At 38.7% G+C, this 22483-nt stretch overlaps 1 non-coding gene across 1 annotated transcript; it reads right to left on the minus strand.

Annotated features, from left to right (window-relative positions):
- Window positions 1–11516: 11516 nt before the first annotated feature.
- On the minus strand, window positions 11517–11648 carry LOC120101317 (small nucleolar RNA SNORA17). Its single transcript, XR_015679426.1, has one exon. It is a non-coding gene; the product is annotated as a small nucleolar RNA SNORA17 (small nucleolar RNA).
- Between the last annotated feature and the right edge of the window lie 10835 nt (window positions 11649–22483).

Here is a 22483-nt window from a genome sequence, read left to right on the forward strand (position 1 = left end):
TGAGTCGAGTTTTGTGGGTGTGTTGGTGGCCCCTTCCTCCACAGGAAGTCCCGCCTGGCTACAGGAGGTGGGCACTTCAGACCCCCATATCCCCAGCTTGTTGGAGTCTCAGCTAGGCTCACCCTCACATACTTCCAGCCTCCCCCATCCCGGGTCTCAGGTTCATCCCATAGATGGTCCCCCACACACTGATTTTTGTTTTCTCTCCAAACCCCCTGTTCTGCTCCCTTCACACCCCTGATCCCCATCCCTTTCATCCCCCTTCCATCCAGCTCCTTCCCTCCTTCTACCTCAAAGGTCTATTTTATTTCCCCTTCTTAGTGAAATCTGAGCATCTTCCCTTGGGCCCTCCTTGATAATTAGTGTCTTTGGGGCCTGCAGATTTTCACATGGTTATCCTATACTTTATAGTTAATTGGGAAACCTTAATGGACAAATAATGACTAGAGAAAGTAAACTAGTACTGTGGCTGATCATGTTCCAGAAGTTTCTTTTGAAAGGAGAGGGGTGGAAAGTGCTAGAAAGCATTCTTATTGATGCTATTATCACCAAAATCCTAACAAGGACCACATAGTACCACTATTACAGATTGCAAATGTACACTTTGAAAAATTAATTAAAGTTTCCTTGTTTGGTGATTCGGCTCTGCAGGAATTTCATCTATATACTTATTACTTCCTATGCTCCCTAAAGAAATCTATTCCCAAGGTGAACTCTACCCATTCCAAGTTAATTTTGAGAACAGTCATGTAAAATATTTTTGTTTTTTTTTAATTTTAGCAACACATTACAGCTGTGTTATAAGGTGTTAAATGGCTGAAATTATAATTGACTAAAACCAGCTGGGATCCCTGGTAATTCTCCAGTGAGTTCATGATGACACATGCCACTTTAGCAACACTATTGCTAAAGAATAGATATCCTGTTCCCACCCTTCATCTCTCTCTCTGCTTCCTTTTAAGAATTTTCAGTTTTCAAATATTACTTCTTTATCTTCTACTTATTTAGATGTTACATGCTAAATTTCCTGGATGCTTATTCTCCCTGTTTTAAAATACAAGTACCTTTAAATTTTATTTTACATTAGAAACTGGAAAGATAGTTCAGGGAAAGAGTACTGGCTTCTCTACAGATAACCTAAGTTTGGTTTCCAACATCCACATAGTGACTCACGACCGTTTGTAGTCCCACTTCTAGGGAATCTCATGTCCTCTTCTGGCCACTGCAATCAACCAGTACGCACATGTTATGCATACATATATGGAAGCAGAATATTCACACACATAGAACAATTAAATATTTGATACGTCTTGATACAGAGCATGTGTTGGAAATATCTGTTCTAGATCATTCTTACCCATTTATGTGCATGTCCAAGTGTACAGAACTCCAAGAGGTACATCAACATTTCCAGATTTGAGTGCCTCAGGATTACACATGACATAATCTCTTCACCCTAATATATTCATTTTCAAATTATTTCTTAAATCAGAACATGTGCTATTAATATCATTATATATTTGAAGTCTAATAATTATGTTTCAATGAATGTAAACTTATTTCAATAATTAGGTGAGTTTTCCCCTTCACTTCTGTGAATTCACTTTTGCCTCTTTTCAGTTTTACTTTTCTTAGAATTTCCTTGAAATTCTTAAATGACATAATAGATCAGGTGATTTCATAATCTGGAATCCCTGCATGTTTAATAAGGTAGCCTTGAGGGCTCTTTCATACCATGGTCATCTCTCTGTAATCTTAGTTTCTATTTGAAGGGTTTTCTTGAACTTCGTTAATGAGAAAACATCTCTCATTCTGATGTCTGTATTGACCTCCAGCAGTGTTTGTGACCATTGTCCATTTAAACTATTTTAAGTGGTGTTTTTGATCCATTGGGAGGTTGATTGTGGTTTGGTCAAAGAAGAAACAAAAGGAAAAAAATTAGAATCACTTATTTTTTTAATTCTTCTCTCACCTCTATCCTTGTTTCTCTCCTATACAGTGTTAGGGATGAAACTGGGGGAATAAAGTGTGGGAATAAAGAACCCACAAAGTAGCAAAGATGGGCTACAAGCTTCAGTAGTTACTCAGACACTGGAGATTAGAGTTGCAAAATGATGCTAAGGTTTGGCACCAAGCGGCAGTGTCTGAGTTCCCACAGAGGCCAGGAGACCATTGGTGAAGAAAAAAACCTCAGCATATTGGAGATGCCCGGACAATGCAACAACCACTAAAAACAAATGCATGTGTGAATTAGAGAAGATTGTGACTGAGAGAGAGGCTGCGTATGTTGTGATGATATATACAGAGAGTAATTAGTGCCCAAGCTCTTTAAAGCCAAGAAAATTATGAGGAAGTTTCAGACATGAAACAATGAATTATTTACATTTTGCAAAGTCTAGTTTTACTTTGATTTGGAAGTGATTTTTCTCTGGTTCCTCCCTCTTGATATAAGGTGTGTGTGTGTGTGTGTGTGTGTGTGTGTGTGTGTGTGTGTGTGTGTGATTACATGCATATATGTAATCATATATATATATAATATATACATTTAATTATGAAGCCTATAGTTAAGAGACTTCAGATATTTTTAAAGAGAACTTTTAAGTCATTGATATCTTTTTCTTCTTTTATTTAAAAAAAGATTATTTTTTTCATACAATGTTTCCTGATTACAGTTTCCCCTCCCTTTATTTCTCCTAGTTCCTCCCTAACTTCCCTCTGTGAGTTGACCCTCTTACAGGACCTCTTGAATGAGATTCACAGAGGCAGTGATCCATGCAATAGCAAGAGGAGTGTAATTCTGACTTGTCTGTGTCCCACTTCAGGGGGAGAGACCCTGAGCAGACTCTAACAGAGTTATATACCTTGCAAATGATTGGGGCAAAATTCAAACAATTGGGGCAGAATTTGTACAATGGTAACTAGGCAGGGTACTATGTGCATTTGGTGGAGCGAAACAACTTTCAGATCGGACTCAGGAAGACTTTCCCAAGGGTGGTGTCAATTGGAAGCCACAGGTAACTTTGTGTGACAGTTTGGCTTGCAGCTGCACCAAGAACTAAACCAGCTTTTTCTTCTTTTTTTTTCTTCCTGGAATGGAGGGGTCCTTGTGCTCAGAGGTTTGTGGTGGGAATTTTCCCACTGGGCCCAGACTGGCCTCAACTCTGCCTCTTTCACCCCCACTCTAGGCTCACTCCATTTCTCTCTCTCATGAGAAAAGAGCAAGTTTCCCAGAGATAACAACCAAACATACAAAATATAATATAATAAGATGAAGCAAAACAGTCATAACGAAGTCTGGCATGGCAAGCCAACGTAGGGAAAAGAGTCCCAAGAGCAGGCCCAAGAGTCAAAGGTTCACTTATTCACACAATCAAGAATCCCATCGAAACAATGAGCCAACAGCTTTGATAGCTACACAGAGGACTTGGTGCAGACCATTGTAGACCCTGTACCTGCTGCACCAGTCTCAGAGTACACAAGCACCTTGCTTAGTTGATGCAGAAGGCCTTGTTCTCCTGATGTCTTCTACCACTTTTGTCTCAGACTCTTTCTGCCTCCTCTTCCATAGGATTCTCTGAGTACTGAGGACAGGGATTTGATGGAGATCTCTAATTTAGACTCTCCCCACATGTCTGGCTGTGAGTCTCTACATCTATTCCCATCTCCTGATGAAGGAAGTCTTTTTGATTTTCACCAGATAAGCCACTCTTCTATGAATAGAGCAGACTATCATTAGGAAAACATTTCATTGATTTTTTTAGACCAACTATTTTTGGCTTTACCCTCTGGTTCTGGGTTCCCCAAGCAGTGTTTGGTGTGCCTCCCTTCTCATGGAGCAGGCCTCAAGAAAAATTAGACATTGTTAGACTACTTCCATAAGTTTTGTGTCACCATTGCATTAGCATATGTTTGCACGCGGAGTAAATTGTAAGTCAAATTTTTTCTAGTTGGGTTACTGTCCACATTTCTCTTTCTGTAGCCTGAACCAAGGAGACTAGAACATGAAAGTGAAGGCACCATGCAGGTACCAACTCAACTTCTCCACATTCAATGAGTTGTATGGGTGTTGACCTTGGCAACAAAGCCCCGCCGTCATTGAGTATTTTTTTATGAGCATAAAAAAGATGATATGTGTTTTAAACTGTGGTGTTATTTTTCATGATAAATATTTTTTCTTTTTCTTACTTATTACCACTCCCCCTTGTCTCTAAGAGGAAGTCCCCTTCCCTGCCTGGGCTCCCCAGGGACCTCAAGTCTCTTGAGACTGGTTTAATAGTATTAATGTGACAACTTGAAAACAAGAAAGAAAAGGTTATGGTTTAATAGTGACGTGTTATATGTCAAGTTGACAAAGAGTTAATTGTTCTTATTAATTTTTTATCAGCCACAGTGTAAGGCTATTGGGGAATAGGTAAACAATATAGAAACTGCTGCCACCACATTGGCCTTCTGGCAAATCTGTGAGGCATGTTCTTGGTTAATCACTGACATTGGAGAGCCCATCACATTGTGATTCATGCTATCGGCCCTGGGATGTATAAAATAGCTTAATATGAGTGAGTCTGCAGAATAAATAGTCATGCAATATCCCTATATGGTCTTTCCTTAGATTCCTGCCTTCATGTTCCTTCCTTGGGTTCATTTGATGATTTACCTCAGTGATGAGGAATGTATGATCTTACTGTTGTAATGTGAAATACACAATTTTGTCCCCAGTTGCTTCTGACCACTGAACTTTATTTATAGCAATAGAAATCTAACATAGTCTGTGATTAGTTTTTCAGCTAAAAATAATCATTTTATGAATGAGAAGTACAAATACTGTGGTTTAGTTATGATTATGTTTGGTTTTCTTTTCTTCAGAGACATGTTTCATGATGCTAAAAAGCCAAATGCTATGTTTATATTTTAAACATGCAAATGAAGTTATTCATAGGCATATATAATAGATTTATGCATTTTGTGTAATAAATATCTAAGCAGAGATGATTTTGACTAGCCAAGTTCAGAATGTTTAGGCTATTACATACCTCTTGGTAATGAATACGTAAGTTGATTTATGCATGGGTTAAGTTTTTTAAAATATACCTCATGAAATGCATAAAATTTGTACTTCAAAATGAGGCTTTGGTAAACAATAAATATATGAATGAGAATCACAGCCTCATTGTCTTATTTTATTTTGCATGGAATAATGGAAAAGAGCTTTTCCAGTGCCAGCCCATATGAAGAGTTTTACCTGACTGCCAAGGAAGGGAAGGTAATATCTCATGATGCAATGACTCAATTTCCTTTAAAGCCCTGGTTCTACAGCTTTGGAATGAAAGTGATTCATAGCTGAGAAATCAGGATAATGCAATCATGAGTCCCTGCAGTGCCATTCTTGACCTTTAAAGCCAAAGCACATTTGCAGAATGGAAACCTGAGCAGGCTGTCTGTTTGCAAACACTGGCCTAGAAATGCTCATCGTTCACCGAGACAGTGCCCCTTATCAATATTTCAGAGTCTAATGGAACAGGCGCCCTTTGTAATCAAAGGTCAGGTTAGACTCTGGGAAAGAGAACACTGGAAGAGAGTCACCTTCAGAGTACTAATCCTAACCACTAAAGAACACAAAGGATTTTCACAATAATTTAGAAAGGATTTTCTAGTATCAGATCTAACTCAGAAGCTTAAGAAAGGTATAATGTCTTACATTTCAATTATAAGAGAAGAATGACATCCACGTGAAGATGAATTCGCTACTGTGGGGTTATATAGGTTATCTTATGAAAATTTGTCAAACTTGGGCACTACAATTCCAAAGCACATGATACCGAATTGGAAAGTTAGAAACTGAGGCCGTCTCTCCTCTGTCATTCCTGCCTCTCTCTTCACATCTGATATATTCTCCTCTTTTTCTCTTCACTCCTGCAGACCAACAGCATTAGCATGTCACAAAGTGCATTGTGGAGTTATCCTAAATGCTCACTCCCATTCTCTACCTACCAGAATCTCACCTAGACTCTAAGGTTTGTAGTTGAAATTCCTATATCATGCAAGAATGATTCACAGAACACAGATTGCATCACTTGTATCAAAATTTCAATCTTTCCTCTTTTGGTATTTTAAAACACCAGGTGTGGAAGCAGAAAATATATGAGTTCAACCTTAGATGACTAAATCTGCTAGAATTAGTCAAGTAGAAGTAGGGTCAAAATAAATTACTTGTCTATCACTTGCACTAACTGAGTATATTTAATCCCCTGTTCAACAGGGGATTGATATTGATCTGAAATTTGGACAAATTAATTGTGAAACCATTCATGAATGGCTATGCTACATACCTTTGTTGTAAAAAAAATTTCCTAATGCTTCGGAGGAAAGTGACATATAAATGACACAAATAAGCAAAATTAGTAAATCAAATTATTAACGGTAGTCGAAGAGGTTTAACCTTATAAAAATTGAGGAAGAAAGTTCAAGAAAAGATTATTTCAACAACCAACCAACAAGTGAAATTTCATGGTAATATTTTAACAATCATAAGGATAAATCTTTCTATTCCTTTTTTAATGACATGATATTGCTTTGTAGTTCAGATTTGCCTGAAACTTGACTATAACCCAGACTACTAGACATAATGCCTCACATTTACAAGTGCTTGAGCCTTAAGTGTGTGACATATTGGTTAGCTTTTTCTATCTAATACAAAGATGTAACTAAACTCATGTAATAGCAAATTATTGAGCACTTCACTAAATATAAGATAGGTAAGAGGTCTAGGAATATCATAATGATGATGTTGTTGTTGATGAGGGTGATGACCATATCAGTAATAATAGTAAAAAGGGAAATCATTATTTGTAGCATCATAATTTAGTGATAAGGTATAGTTGAAATATAGACTGAGATCAGTGACAGTATCAAAGAACATATCAACTTTTAACTCATGGTGCACTCAAATTTGCTGCCTACAGACAGTCTTCCATTATTCACTTCTGAGCATTACTTATGAATACATTTAAATTTTGGGAACAATTTGTGACTTCCATCCATGTGACATCATGTCTCTTCTCAAAAACACTTGAATTTTTTGGAGCATTTCATATTTCCAATTATTAGCATAAATATTCAACTTGTGTTATTTTATAGAAGAAAAAGCTATAAAAAGGAGAAAATGTGTGTTCTGGTAGAGCTTTATGTGATATTGGAACAGGCTTTTCCTTTGGATGCCTTTAGGAATCTGTTGACTCACAAACTATTCTGACGTCAGACATAAGTAAATTTTCGCAGAATTTGTCAACTCTTATCAATCCAAATTATAGCTTAATAAGGATCTTTACATGTAATCTCCACTGGTTTTCTCTCTTCTTCACAGTCTCTTGACACTGGTTACACTGCCCTCTTGCTTTCCAGCACAGATATAACATGTTCCCTGTGCCCAGCACTGCCGAACCTGCCTTTCCCCCTTCTATATGGATGGAAACCTACTCATCTCTTCAAGATTAAAGCTTCACTCTATATGAAAGATTCTCCAACTCACAGAAGGGGCGTGGTGTTCCTTCATCCATGATTTCCATAGTGAATCTTAAGACAGATCCCAGTGTATCTCCCTGATAACTAACCTCATCCAGAAGTAGGTGGTACTTCCTCTTTTCTTTTGTAAAGTCCATCATTTTACAGTGTCTCAAACTAAACATAACATTATATGAAAGAAGTGTAAATACTTAATACATTTTCTAATGTTAAATTGCCAATGAGAACAAATCATACAATAATAAAGCAGCAAGCATGGGACCTACATGAGTCTCCAGCAATCTTTTGTTTATATATAACTACTAGCTCAGTGTTTTTTACGGGGCTCCTCACCATGAGAAAAAGTGGGTCTCTTTTACTCCTGTTGAGTTGCTGTGTCCATCTTTTATATGATAGTTTCTACTTCATTTTATTATTTTTTTGTACTTTTCTGTTTGTCTGTTATCTCTTTCTTTGCTAATGAGAGACAGAAAAGGAATGGATCAGGATCGGAAGGAAGTTGGGGAGGACTTTGGAGGAGAAAAGAAAACAGAAACTACAACCATAATATATTGTATTAGAAGACAATCTGTTTTCAATAAAAGGGGTAAAGTAGAAAAGTAGAATATAAAAACAATGTTGTTTTCTGAAATATCAATGGCTACTGTCCTTCAAATAATCTTTTCTCAATCTATGAAATAATTATAATTGATAATTAAAAAATCACATATGAGTTTGATTGAAGGGAAGTAGGATTGCTGTCCTCCAACCAATCCTGTGTCATCTTAGTTTTTGCTATATCCTTGCATATATTCCCTTTGATTGTTGAACTAACTCTAACTGTCCATGGCCCTTATCTTACTTGCTTCTCCTTCTTCCTGGACCCTTAGTGATGATAAGCACTTAGTGATAAGAAGCCCAGGCCATCTTTTAGTGCAAGTGGGACCATGTGAAGCTGACCTAAATTGGATCATTTCAACTGATTTTAGCAGAATCAGTAAAACGAATAAATTAGCCTAGGCATAATAAAAGAACAAGATTTTACAGTCTGATGTTACTAAATTTGAGTAAGTTATCATTCTAATGAAGTTAATGGGCATAAACATATGCAGACATTTTAAAATAAGTATGAAAACATTCCCTTGCCTCATAGTCTTGAAATGTGGCTGTTACTTAAAACTATTAAATACTGGACAAGAATAAGTCCAAAAATCAATAAAATTAGGTTAAAAATCAATGAAAAATAAGCTAAAGGCAAAGGTTAAATAACTGTGTACTATTTTAATGAGAGTGGTTTTGTTAAATTTTTTATTAAAATGGCTAGCATTATCCAAGCCATAACTTTTGTATTGTTGTCTTGTATTTGCATGAAATATTAACTCCATTAATAAAACTTTGAAGAAGAACATAATCTTTTGCTATGCATATTTTACTTTTATAATGACATCATCTAAATCATTGGTTCTCAAACTTACTAATGAGTTAACTATACAACTTTATTCCTATGTTATCGTGACCCCAATCACAAAATTATCCCAAGCTACTTCATAGCTGTAACTTTACTATAGTTATGAATTGTAATGTAAATTATGATGTGCAGGATGTCTAATAAGTGACCTCTGTAAAAGGCTTATTTTACCCTCTCAAAGGGGTCAGGACCAAGAGGTTGAGAACCATTAGTCCAAAAAACATTTTTTTAAACTTTCTACCCAATCTTTTTAAACTTCTATCCAATCCCATTCAGCTCTCCCACCCCATATACCTTCCCTGCACCTTTGTAACACCCCCCAAAAGGTAGAAGCTGTAGTCTGTCACAGAGTATCTTACTGTATATCTTTTTGTCAATACATCTTTGCTTGCAAATGTTCATTGCAATGACTCACTGGTCTGATACAGGCCTCTGGCTCCTGCTACTCAATACTGGAACCTCACTAGAACTCCTCAGATATACTGCTATGGCCCTGTGTCATGGAGATTCTGTAGTACTGGTCACTTCATGCACTCTAGCAGTTAATTGATGGAGTAGATGTTGGAGAGTGCCAATTCAAAGCGTTGGATCTTAGTCTGAGAAGAATCTGAGCTAGGCAACCCTCTTATTCTCCCACTCTCATGGCCTTGGTGCCAGCTCACTTATAACCACCACAACCAGAGAGAGTTCCACGCTAATGCCCAAGCAGGATGTAGGGTCTGCTCTACTAACGGTCCCACCGAGTAAGGGACAGGGACAGTTCCCCCACTCTCAGGACCATTAGGGCTATCTCTTTCACTTGCCATATAGGTGAAGAGGGCCGAGAAGGGGGTGGGGATGCCATTTTTATTCATTTGTGACACCACACAGCACACAAGGGGCAGGGCCAGCTCTCCCATGTACATGCCCTTGGGGCTGGCTCAACCACGACTCCACATTCAAAGCTAACTCTCCTAGGCTATCTAGGGGAAGTACAGGGCCCATTCTCCTGAGTTCTGTACTAGGTGAGGGGCAGGTCCAGCTCTCCTGCTCTGATGACCTCAGGGCCAGGTTGCCTGCCTTCTGTAGGTGTCAATGGGCAGGGTAAACATCTCTCTACTGCCCATTTCATGATAACCTTCATTCACACCCTCAGAGCCAGGCAAGGGGTGGGGCCAGTTCTGCACAGCCTTCAGACATCAACATGTCCCTGAGTAGCAGGACAGAACAGGGACATCTGCCTGGCCTTTGGAGATAATAGACTCCTGCATGGAGATCACAGACTCAGACATGGTCTCTGATACCAGCTCAGGCTAAGACCCCTCCCAGGTCCCAGGTGACATCAATGGCTACTCACATCAGGTAGTTTCTCAATATCCTAGAGTCTCCATTTCTGCTTCTCTTTACTGTACCCACATCCTTCTATTTCTCTTTCTCTTCCACTTCTCCACCACTTACTTGCTCTTTTTAGTGGTGCCCAGTGTCTCTGAGTGTCTTGGGTTCTCTCGGAATGCTATACCACACTTGTGCGATATGGCACTGAGCAGGTGTCATCTTCGGCATAGCCTGCCTTCCCCCACCCCAGGCCTATGTGACACTGGACTGGTGCTCATCTCAGGCTAGCTTCCTGTTTGATGGTTGTCCTGAACTTGCTCCTTGCCTAGGCAACCTAAGTGACTTGCAACCCCAGGTAGGATTATCCTAGTCTCCAGCTTGCTCACTACCCTGGCAGTCCATCTGGTCTTTTGTAGCACCAGATTGGTGGTTGTGTAGGCCAGTTTCCTATCCAGGCCCTCTGTAGGCATAAATATTTTGCAACCTACTTTCAATGAGGGTCCAGCCTTTCCTCTGTCCCACCACCCGGCAGAGAGGTACTGGAAGGAAAGTTAATAGGATATTGGGAAGCGGACCTGTTCAACAATAGTTCTTTGCGGGTGAGCTTGATCTTCTTGGGCAGCCGTTCAGTCCTGTAGCAAACAACTAATACAATTCAGAAGCTACCTATAATTTCTCTAGGCAGGAAGACACTGGTATGAACCAGCAGGTACAGTCTAGTCCTTTCAGCAAGCAGATACCAGGCAGCTGTAGTTAGATCCTGAAGAAACTACCAGGCTTTCCTACTGGCCCGAGGCAAGGCGGAGGATGTAGCAAGTGCCACAGGAACTTCAGGAGCAGTTCTTGGGTGAGTTGCTCTCAATGTCAGAGTTATCACAAGTTGAGGTCAACAGCACTATTTACAAGAGGATGAATCAGTGCATGCATGTCTTTAATGAAGAATAGAGAGGCGGGGCAAACTAAAGCAAGCTCAGTGCTTTGTCTCCCACTGTCTGTGGGATCATATTTATAGTTCTTTACCCCAGGTCCTTTCATGTGTTTGCTATACTCAAACATCCTTTCACCTGTATCTGCTTCAGGAAAAACAGTCTTTCACGGGTTTGCTTTAGCAAGATATCCCTTCTCCTGTGTGCCCCAGCAAAACATCATTTGGAATAACCAACTTTCTAAAGAACTACAAGTTTCCACTTCAGGTGCCAGACTGGTAGTCTTCTCAGGCTTGCTTTTTTTTTCATAGAGTGTTAGGTTATTAATTATTTAGATGTTCATAGGTCAGAACACTGAGCACAGACATAGCCTTTCTCCCATCTGCCACCAGTGAACATGCATGTGACACAGCAGACATACCTGCAACCTCTCTAGAGTCAAGGCAAGTCTCCTTGTAACTGTCTATGTAGAATGTGGACTCACCAATGTAGAAGAATTTTGATCTAGCCAGATGGCTGCTCTGTGAAGGGATCACAATCAAAGACATCCTAGATCTGTGTGATCCTGCCGATGCAGACTTACCTTTAGTACACACCTTTAAGACCTAACAGTGGAGAATATATACTCTCACTCTCACTAATCCAACACATTTCCACCCTGGCCAGGCTTCTCAGTCTGCAGAGTAAAGAAATCACACTTACCTTGCACCATATGCTATTTCCAATATTAATCTCTCAAGTTCCCAGCATGAGACATTTACTTTCTAAAATGAATCATGATGTATAATTAATTATTCTCCCTATAGACGCAAAATAAAAATTCAGAGACTGTACAAAGATTTTTCTTCATGCATCACAAATTTTGTTTCATATGCGAATGTTCCCTGATAATATAAATACATCTGGCCAATGATATCTTGAAATAAAACAATAATAAATTTATTTTACTCTACAAAGCATACTACTGTTTCTTACTTTTTGGTTAAATACTAAGAATTGAAGATGAAAGTCACAATTTATGAAGGTAACGGGTATCCAACCACACAGTAAGTCTTTACAATTTCTTTATCAAAAGTAATTCTATTTCAAATTGTTTACCTTTTTTGGTCTTTAAAGTGTTTGTTCTGTTCAATATAAGAAGATTATATATCTTGTATAAGCATGATCCTTGAAAGACAATAAAGCATTTTTAATTTTTCATTCAGAGTCTATAAAACTCTGAAAGGATGTTTATTTGAAGTACCTTTTATCTGTATTATACAAGACTAACAATGATTTGATATCTTTAAAAAGCAAACAATTAGCAGACACAAATAATGCTACCATAGTTATTGTTCTCACAGGGAGTGATTTTGTGAATTGAGTATGTCTAAAGCTCCCTTGCAGAGAGGAGTGGGAGAACGAATTGATAAGACCAGAAGAAAATGGCTCCCTGCCCATCACTTCATCTCTTTATCTTTAACTTGTCATTTGTCGTGTTGATGTTCTTTGTCTCCTGCTCCTCTCTTTCAACACCCCAAATAGGATTTTGAGATTGAGTCTGTACAAGAATCAGGAAACACATATACCCTAGTATGATATATTATTCCAGAGAACACCCTTAAGACAAGTTTCTAAAGCCATGAAAAATAATTTTTAACAATAAATAACCCCAGAATGTAAGACATTTATGTCATCTTCTTAATTGGTTAGAAAAGTCACTCTGTAAGAAACAGTAGTTTCCCCATGCTATGTAGATCTGCAGATACTTTCTAAAACACACTTCATTTGTAGTTTTAAATTATCTTACAAGTAAAGTTTCCATAATGGTGTGTGTGTGTGTGTGTGTGTGTGTGTGTGTGTGTGTGTGTGTGTGTGTGTGTAAAGTGTTCTCAAAGGCTCCACAGAAAATCACAGAAGTCGTGAGTACAAGTGAGTACTATGAATTAGCATCATGGACCTTTCCATAGGCCAATGAAGTCTGAGCAGAAGACATAGAGGAGACTCAGTAGAGACGCAAGATAATCTTTCATATAACAGAGCAAAAGTCACTCAGTCAGGGGCCATTGTTGTGCACCAAACAGGGGCATACTGTAATGGTAAGTGCAATATTCATCTGATTTCAATTCAAGTAATTCAGTGCTTAGCTTGGGGTTCTTGCTATTTACACTCCTTGGGACAGAATCGACTTCCAGTCTTCAGGCCTGTTGAACCAAGGCTTGCAGACTCAGCCCCCAGCATGTGAGAGATACAAGGCTGACAGCTGTCCTTCCTTCACCTACCTCTTTATAAAAATGAAGAATTGCATAAAATCATCTCTTAGGAGTCTTCCAGTCCTGGAAGTCTCGGCCTTTTTCCTATGTTTCAATCATTTTTTTTCATACTATCTTTTTAGAGGTCAGTACTGTTTAAGGTCATCCGAGCCACACAGTTCTGAAAATAGGGGCTCGTTGAAACCACGGAATTAATCTAGCCATAAAAATAGACACAGGTCAACATAGTATTGAGCCTAAAAGGAAAAAAGTGAAGGAGGCTGTGATGAGAAAATTATACCTGACCTCAGCTCACTATTTCCTTTGGCTTTGGTTTTTATAGGATGCTATATTTCTGGAGGAACCATTCATATTTGCTGCAGGTAAATGCCTGCGTTCAGAATTTATTGAGACAGGAAGCAGAAGGTCAAGGTACAGGCCAAGGGTAACTAAAGCAGAGAAACGTAGCATTTGAGAGTGATGGAGACAAATGCCAACTGTGGGCTCAGCATGCACTGTGGGTGCAGAGGAAAGAAACGCCTGCTGAAAAACAATGAGGCGGAGAGAAAAGTTCTTAGTACCCCAGCTTTTAAAGTGGTCCCTGCTTGCTTGACACGTTTCTGAATAAACTGAGTCCTTAAATGTATAAGGCACTCTACAGGGAAACTTACAATCATTTAATTAACTAATTTCAAAGGGAAAAAAACAGTTCTCTTTGATACAAAAATATTATCTGGACAGGAAATAAGAGGCTAGCAGATATCTCCAGGGACATGTTCTCTTCTCCCTAATATCGCTCATCATCAATACTTCCACTGGAATTCTTTCTCACATCCTTTTAAAGTAGGTAAAAATAAACAAATATGTACCCACCAACCAAGCATTCCTTTATAAGGCCTCTTTTGTAATAGAGGTGCATAACATAATTTAGGGAATCTGAGTGTGTTTTCTTTCCATGTAAGCATTGGAAGCTGTAGACGAGATGCTCTTGCTATTTAATGCATAATAGAATATAAAATTATTCTCCTGGTTTGTAAAGTTTTCAGTGCACATGGAAATAAGATATAGTTTTGATACAAAAGCCAAGTTAACTTTTGCATATGATTTCATAATTCTGGTGTGGTGGTCAAAAAGATATTGGTATTTAACTTGGATATTAACCTGCTCGAGAAATGCAATTTATAATGGCATGCATGAATTTGGAGCCGCCATCATAGAAAACACAAGCATCACTTTCTTTAAAGGTTTTCTTTTGAAACAATTGCAGATTGGTTTGCAATTACAAGAAACAGCAGAAAGAGGAGGCATATCTTTTGTACTAGTTTTCTCCGGTGGCTATGTGATTAATATTACAATTTGGATATCCTTGTTCAATGTGTGGTACGTCTATAAATTTCAATCTTATGTGGCCCTGTGTTTTTATATTTATATATTTGTAGGCACAATTTTTTGCAGCTTACTTTTAATAAAGGTTCAACTTCTCCTCTAGCCCACCACCCAACAGAGGTAGTGGAAAGGTGATTAAGATATGGGGGAAGTGAAGCTGTTCAACAATAGTTCTTTAAATAGATAAATAAGATAGATAGATAGATAGATAGATAGATAGATAGATAGATAGATAGATAGATAGATAGATAGATAGATAGATGATAGATAGGGCAAGCTCCATCTTCTTGGGCAGCAGTTCAGTCCTATAAGAAACATCAAACATGACTTAACTCTTGCAGGCCAGTCCTCCAGGCAGACAAACAACAGACACAAAACAGCAGCTACAATCCAATCCTTTCAGCAAGCAGACCCCAGGCAGCTGTAATTCAATCCTGAAGAAACTGCCAGGCTCACTGACTGGCCTAAGGAGAGGCTGCCGAAACAGCAAGCTGCACTGGGAAACTTACAAGCAGTTCTTGGGCAAGTTTCTCTCAATGTGAGCATTATCAAAATTTTGAGCTCAACAACACTATATAAGGCAAACCAATATGTGCTTGTCTGCACTGAAGAATAGCAAGATGGAGCAAACCATACAAAAGCTCCCACTAACTATGAGGTCATACTTATACTCCTTCATCAAGAGTCCTTTCATGTATTTGCTGTATCCAAACATCCTTTCACCTGTGTCCACTTCAGGAAAATAATCTTTCATGTGTTTGTTTTAGCAAGACATCCTTTCACTTCTGTGCCCCAGCAAAACATCATTTGGCATAAGTAACTTTCCAAAGAACTTGAAATTTCCACTTCACGTGTTTTTTTTAATTACTAAAAGTTTCGTGTATAAATAAAATGTAATTTACCAAACCCACCCCTATGTCCTCCATGCTAACTTCCTAAACCTACCCACCACTTCCCTCCTCTCTGCATGCACTCTTCTTTAAACATATCAAGTTCACTTGTGTTACCAGTAAGCATATAGTGGTAGGCTTATCCACTGAACTTGGATAGCTTATCATGGACTGCATCCAGAGAAAATCGACTTTTAGTTGAAAATCAGTTTTTTTGAGATGACAGGGTCACTGCACACATAAATTCACAGTTGCTGTGACTACATGCACTAGACATGCATGAGATCAAGTGAATCACAGTTCTTCCGGGGGTGGGAGAGGAGTTCAGGAAGTCTTATCCCTTGCTGAGGAGCTGTTGCCCGTGGATGGCTGCTAAAGGAGGGACAGTGAATTCTTAAGCTTACACTTATGGCATGAATAAGCATTAATGTTCACCAATGTGAAGACAAAGGACAGTTCTAATGTCAACAGCATACTTCATATTGTCCCTGATAAGATATTTAACCTTCATAGACACAAAACACAATAGCAAAGCAAAGGTAGAAGATATTATTAAAGGCTACTAACCTATAAAAAAGATAAATAAGACATAAAAACAATAGGACAAAAAGATCTAGGATAGCTTAGCCTAGTTTTCTTCTAAATATCACAGCCGAAAACAGGAATGTAGAAATTACTAATGTGTTTGAGGAATAATTTCAGTTTATAACAGTAGGAAAATGGGAAGATGAAGATTCAGAAGTTGCTGAAAGTAACACAGTATTGGGTCTTCCTATTGTTGCCACAGAGGACTACTGAGCAGGTCTTATGCAGTTATAGAAGATACATTGTATTTTCCAGGAATACAAGAAGAAGACACTATCCTCTGGTCTCAGGACCTCCTTTCGGTGGGTTTAGCCACTAATGGTCCACAAGGTATACTTCTCACTCCTCCAACTATGGTCAGCGTAAATACCAGCTGGTTGCTCTAAAAAGCCTAGAATGCAGCAGGAGAGGATTCTCAGGTTCTGTGGTCACCAAGGTATGAGACACAATTCTGCTGAATTATTTTTTTGTGACAATAAGTCGCATAATAGAGACTGAGTCAAAAGTTGACAAAGCAGAAGTGAAATGACACATGACACATTTCTTATGACCTGAGTTTTGTAAGTGAGACACGTAAACTACTTCAAAAAATTAGAAAACTTCCTAGATAGGGTAACCCCAAAATTCAGTTTTTCACACTCACATAGGGCCCCTCTGATGATGACTTTTTACTGTTCCAACTGTTCAAAGACAGTCCTGGACTTGATGTCCATGATACTCCAGGGATACAGAACAAAAGACTTGGAGACAAACAGATGAAAAGGAAAGAGAGACATCTAAGACAGATACATAAGAATATAAGTAGATATGTAGATAGAGTAATAGAATGAGCAATGATTGCTAGATAGATGATTATAGATAGGTAAGTAGGTGATAGATTAATACAAAGATAGGGATAGATGATTGATAAATAGATGCATAGATAGATGATAGGTAGGTAGGTAGATAGATAGATCGAGAGATAGAGAGATAGAGAGATAGAGTGAAAAGACAGAAAGCAGCCAGCATTTCCCTTGGTGCATGCCCTGGTGCTGAGTTTAGCAGCAACACTCCCTTCCCACAATGCAGCCAACACTTCCTCTAGTGCAGCTGTCTCCTGTCCTTGGAAAAAGAAGAAAATTAATGTCCTTGAGGTGATAAGACCCCCACCCTTAAGCTATGGGAAAGAGACAACCAAGTGTTCCCAGGGATTGAAAAGAGACATAACAGCAGTGCCCAGCTGGTTACAACAGGAAAGAATGTACTGGTCACTGGTAACAGGAAGAAGTATTCCTTCCCAAGTCAAAAAGTTCCTTTTCCAGATGTGTGGTCCCTCCTTGCTATCTGAACAAACATTATCAGTTTGAAGGATAACATTCCTTTTACCCAATCATGTAATGCCGAGGCTCGAAAACCCCAGCATGTGCACTTCCCCTATATAAAACCTGAGCCCCTAGACTCAAACATTGCATTTCTAACCTGACACACAGGGTTGCACCTCAGGTTCAAACTTGAATAAAGAGAATCTTGTTTGCATTGGTGTTGTGGTTCCTGGTAGTCTTTTGGTGTTCTCACAAACTGGGCATAAGAATAGATAGATGATTGATAGATAAATGATAGATAGATAGATAGATAGATAGATAGATAGATAGATAGATAGATAGATATGATGTGATAGATGACAGATATGTTAGATAGCAATAGGTAAATGGAGAGAAGAGAGCTATAGACTGATGATAGTAAACATATAGAGAGATAGATGATAGAAATAGATCATAGTTGACACACACATACATACATACATACACACACACCACATATATACATACATACATACATACATACATACATACATACATACATACATACATTCCCATAGTTATGGAAGTTAAGTCTAAACTCTAAAGATCCAACTTTGGAATCCACGTTAGGCTGGAGGACAAACTCTCACCTGAGGAGACTTTTATAACATAATACTCACCAACCTTTCAGGTGAATATCTGCTTTACTCAGTCCATCAATTTAAACAAGTCTCATTCAAAAACATCCTCATAGAGACATCTGGAATAACTTCAGGCAAAATATTTATGAGTCCCACAGATGCAGATGGGTTGACATATAAAATTAATCATCAAACTTATAAATTTTACTTCTGGAAGATACTTTGTAAAAGAGAGAAATGAACACTGTAGCCGGGATTACATTTTGATGATAAGCACTCAAATTCTGAATCAAGAGGACTGTCATGAATTCAAGACCAGGTTTGGATATGCAGTGAGTTTCCGCCCAGTATCAAATACAGGATGAGCCATTTCATACATACATACATACATACATACATACATACATACATACATACATACATACAGTGAATGTGAACCTATTTGTTTGAATGGAATCACATAAAAATGCTACTTTAAATAGCCAATATATTGGGGCTGGGGATTTAGCTCAGTGGTAGAGCGCTTACCTAGGAAGCTCAAGGCCCTGGGTTCAGTCCCCAGCTCTGAAAAAAAGAACCAAAAATAAATAGCCAATATATTAAAGAAAAACACATTAAGGGAATATCAAACTGCCTAAAAACTTTGTCATTGAAAATGTAAACAATGTAATTTTACATTTTTACTTAATATTTTTTGAGATACGAAACACAATAGCTATTCAACTAAAGAAAATAAAATTTGAAACAATTTACTGTGGATTAAATAGTTTAAGTCTTCCTATAAAATTTACCAGAAATTATAGTCTAGTGATGGTCTGAATTAAGTACTGTGTCGTCACGTGAGGGAATGATTATCTGTATAGAGGTAATGGAGCCAACTGAATAGGGAATTTATACTAACATGACTTCTTAAATTCTTAAATTTGGTCCCCGATGTGAGGACCATAAATAGAAATTTTCACAGATGCTCTACCAATGACTGAAAGACTTCTGATCAAAAAGTTAATCACTGTGGAGTATTCTTTTAATTGTTTCCCAGATGCCTTAGTTTACTTCCTGTTGCTATAGTAAAACTGAGCAGAAACAAGTCAGGAAGTAAAGGGTTTGTTTGGTTTACAGGATACAATCATTCATTGCAACCAAGAAAAGAGTTCCCAGGAGCTTCTATCAGGAACTGAGGCAAAGACCACTCAGAAGAACACTGCTTACAGGCTTGGTTTTTATGTCTAGTTCAGCCTATTTCCATATACAGCCCAGGACCACACCAGCAAGGGTGGCATTGTCCACAGCTGGCTAGGCCTTTCCACACCAATGATTAATCAAGAAATGTTCCTACTTGCCAATATTATAGTAATTCTTCAATGGATTTCCTGATCACTGGTAGCCCCTATTTGTGTCAAATTAGACTTCCTTTGTTTTTGAATTGATTAAGTTTATTCTTGGACAATTTCATGGGTATTGATGGTGTTTTCTATATATTTTCACTAGCCCCTTGCTTATATACTCCTGCCCTGTCCCTACCCTTTTCCTCCTTCCTATAGGACTCTTTCTTCATATCTTTTGCTTTTGTTTTGTGACCCACTGATTTTAACTGGGTCCATAAGCCGCAGGCTTTGAACTGCCCTGCAGAAGCTGATAGATTCATCATTGAGTGCACAACCAAAGACAGTGATCAGCCTTGCTTCAGAGTCCTTTTAGCAGGAAATAGTGCAACAGCGCTAGGGAGGACCTCATGATCTGACTCATGATTGGCTATATTGACAGACTGGTCTTGTACAGTTCCAGTGCAGACAAGCAGAGCTGGCAAGACTTCGTTTCAAGTTTGGGAGAAAGCTTTTCTCCCCAAACCCCTCTTCCAAATATTTCTTGTGTTTTACAGTATATTATACAAATGTCTTGGTTAGGGCTCAACCTGCAACAGACACTCAGCCATGAACCACTGCATTCACCGCCATTCACTGCAAAGAACATCTGACCTCACTGAGGTTGAGCAGTTTCATATGGGTATAAAAATTGATATTTAAAATACAGTTCAATGCCATGCGAATTTTAGCTAAACAAGAGTAGTGAGCTTCTCCACCCTGCCTTACCTCACATACATTGCAGGTCCTGTGAACACCTCACCCTCTAGCCATGTGTTTTTAACCAGCTATTTAAGCATGGTTTCTGTACTGTAGGGTCCCACTCAAATCTGATCAGAGAACAGTTGGTTACCTGGTTGCCTGGCATGTAACTTTGTCACCAGTGAGCATATCTTGCCTGGACAGTTAACACTGTAGTTTGTAGGGTTCACAATTTAGAAAGAATGTTAATTCCTTATCTCCCTAAATGGTATATAAAGAACCTTCTAGCACTGTGAAATCCAGCCATGGGAAGGATGCCTCTGGTTCAGGCCTTGCTTGATTTCTCAGTACCTTGAAGTAAGGTATGCAGAGCATTCAGGACTGAGTCTTATGATCTCAATTTCATGAGCAGTTGAAATGAATGCCTGCAGTAGTTAAGTTTAGGGAGTTTACAGGGCACCCCTCACAGCAAGTCATATGGAGGTACCCATACCTAGCACAGGGATTTTTTATTAAACAGTGGCTTTTAAGGAAAAATGGTAACTTTGGACTTTTGACTTCAAGAACAGTAAAATAAAACATTTGCATTATTCTAAGTCAACAAGTTTGTGAACATCTGTAAGTGACTCAGAACCAGTAGCAAACTAATACCATTATTTTAGACAAAAACCTAAAATATCATGTAGCAAAAACAGTTAACTGTAGTTTCTTATCTGTCTGTCATTAAAGGGCAGAATATCAGTCTTCATTGTCACCTGAGACCTGGTGAGACTTCTGTTTTCTAGGGTTATAAAAAATCAGTAGATGTTAAACAATCATTCTCCCATGAAAGGTTTGCTACACAATCATTGTTCTCTGTCCAGTGATATTTCAGAGCCCTTCTTAAGCTTTTTTGTCTGGGAAGTTAAAGATATTGTACATGGCCTATGTCATGACCTACCAGGTTTGGGATGTTTCCAGATCATGTACAGGTAGTGTCAAGAATTCTGTTGGGTTTCCTTGTTGGTTTGCACTCTGTGACATATTTAATGAAAAAAGGCCATTTCTTCAAGCATCAGGAATGGATGGTTTGTGTTTATCATTGTGTGCCCTCTCCTAACTGTAGCAAGATCTACAGAAGAAGATAAGATCACAGCAAACAGAGGAGGCTCAAACACCGTCCTGTCAATGAGGCTCACAATAAACATCCTATGTTTAAATTAGGTCCATGTGGTTAGCCTAGTCTTGTTTTTCAGTTTCCCTTAGCAGGCACCAAAGAAACAGTTACAGTGGGTAAAATAAAATAAGACAAACAAACAAACAAAACACTTACTGCACAAACATGTGTGTCTGAGTTTAATTCCCAGCACTCATGCAAAAACAACAACAACAACAACAACAACAACAACAACAACAAAAACTGCTTGACTGCACACATACCTGCAAACCCAGCCCTGTACTAGGTGACTACAAGAAAATGACCAGGGCTTGCTGACTTCAGACTCAGTGAAAGAAACTGTCTCACAGGAATAAAGACAAAGAGTAGAGAACAATGATGGAGAGAAAGCAAGATACTCCATCCCTCTGGCCTTTGTTCATGGAAGGGTCTTGGTCTAGGCACACACATGTGTACACACAGCATATTCATGTACACCAACATACACACAGGTACACACATACACACACACACACACACTTGTAATAAACATACACACAAGTAATAAACATACACATTCACACAGAGGCATACATATGCACCACTTCCCCTAGCACATGATGCCTCTAGCTTATGTGTGTTACTTCTACCTATGCTAGAAAGTAATGTACCACATATGTTTATATCAAACATTGTTGCACCCATGGATCATGAGTAGAATTAATGAATGGATTTATAGTATGATGCAGACTAATCAAAATCTATGGGTGTTCCCCTCCCCATCCTCCCCCCATTACCGCCCTCCCCCCAACAATCACATTCACTGGGGCTTCAGTCTTGGCAGGACCAAGGGCTTCCCCTTCCACTGGTACTCATTGCTACCTATGAGGTTGGAGTCCAGGGTCAGTCCATGTATAGTCTTTAGGTAGTGGCTTAGTCCCTAGAAGCTCTGGTTGGTTGGCATTATTGTTCATATGGGGTATCAAGCCCCTTCAAGCTCTTTCAGTCCTTTCTAAGATTCCTTCAACCAGGGTCCCGTTCTCAGTTCAGTGGTTTATTGATGGCAT

Source organism: Rattus norvegicus, chromosome 2, assembly GCF_021556685.1.
Source record: "Rattus norvegicus strain SHRSP/BbbUtx chromosome 2, alternate assembly SHRSP_T2T, whole genome shotgun sequence".
Classification (NCBI taxonomy): domain Eukaryota; kingdom Metazoa; phylum Chordata; class Mammalia; order Rodentia; family Muridae; genus Rattus; species Rattus norvegicus.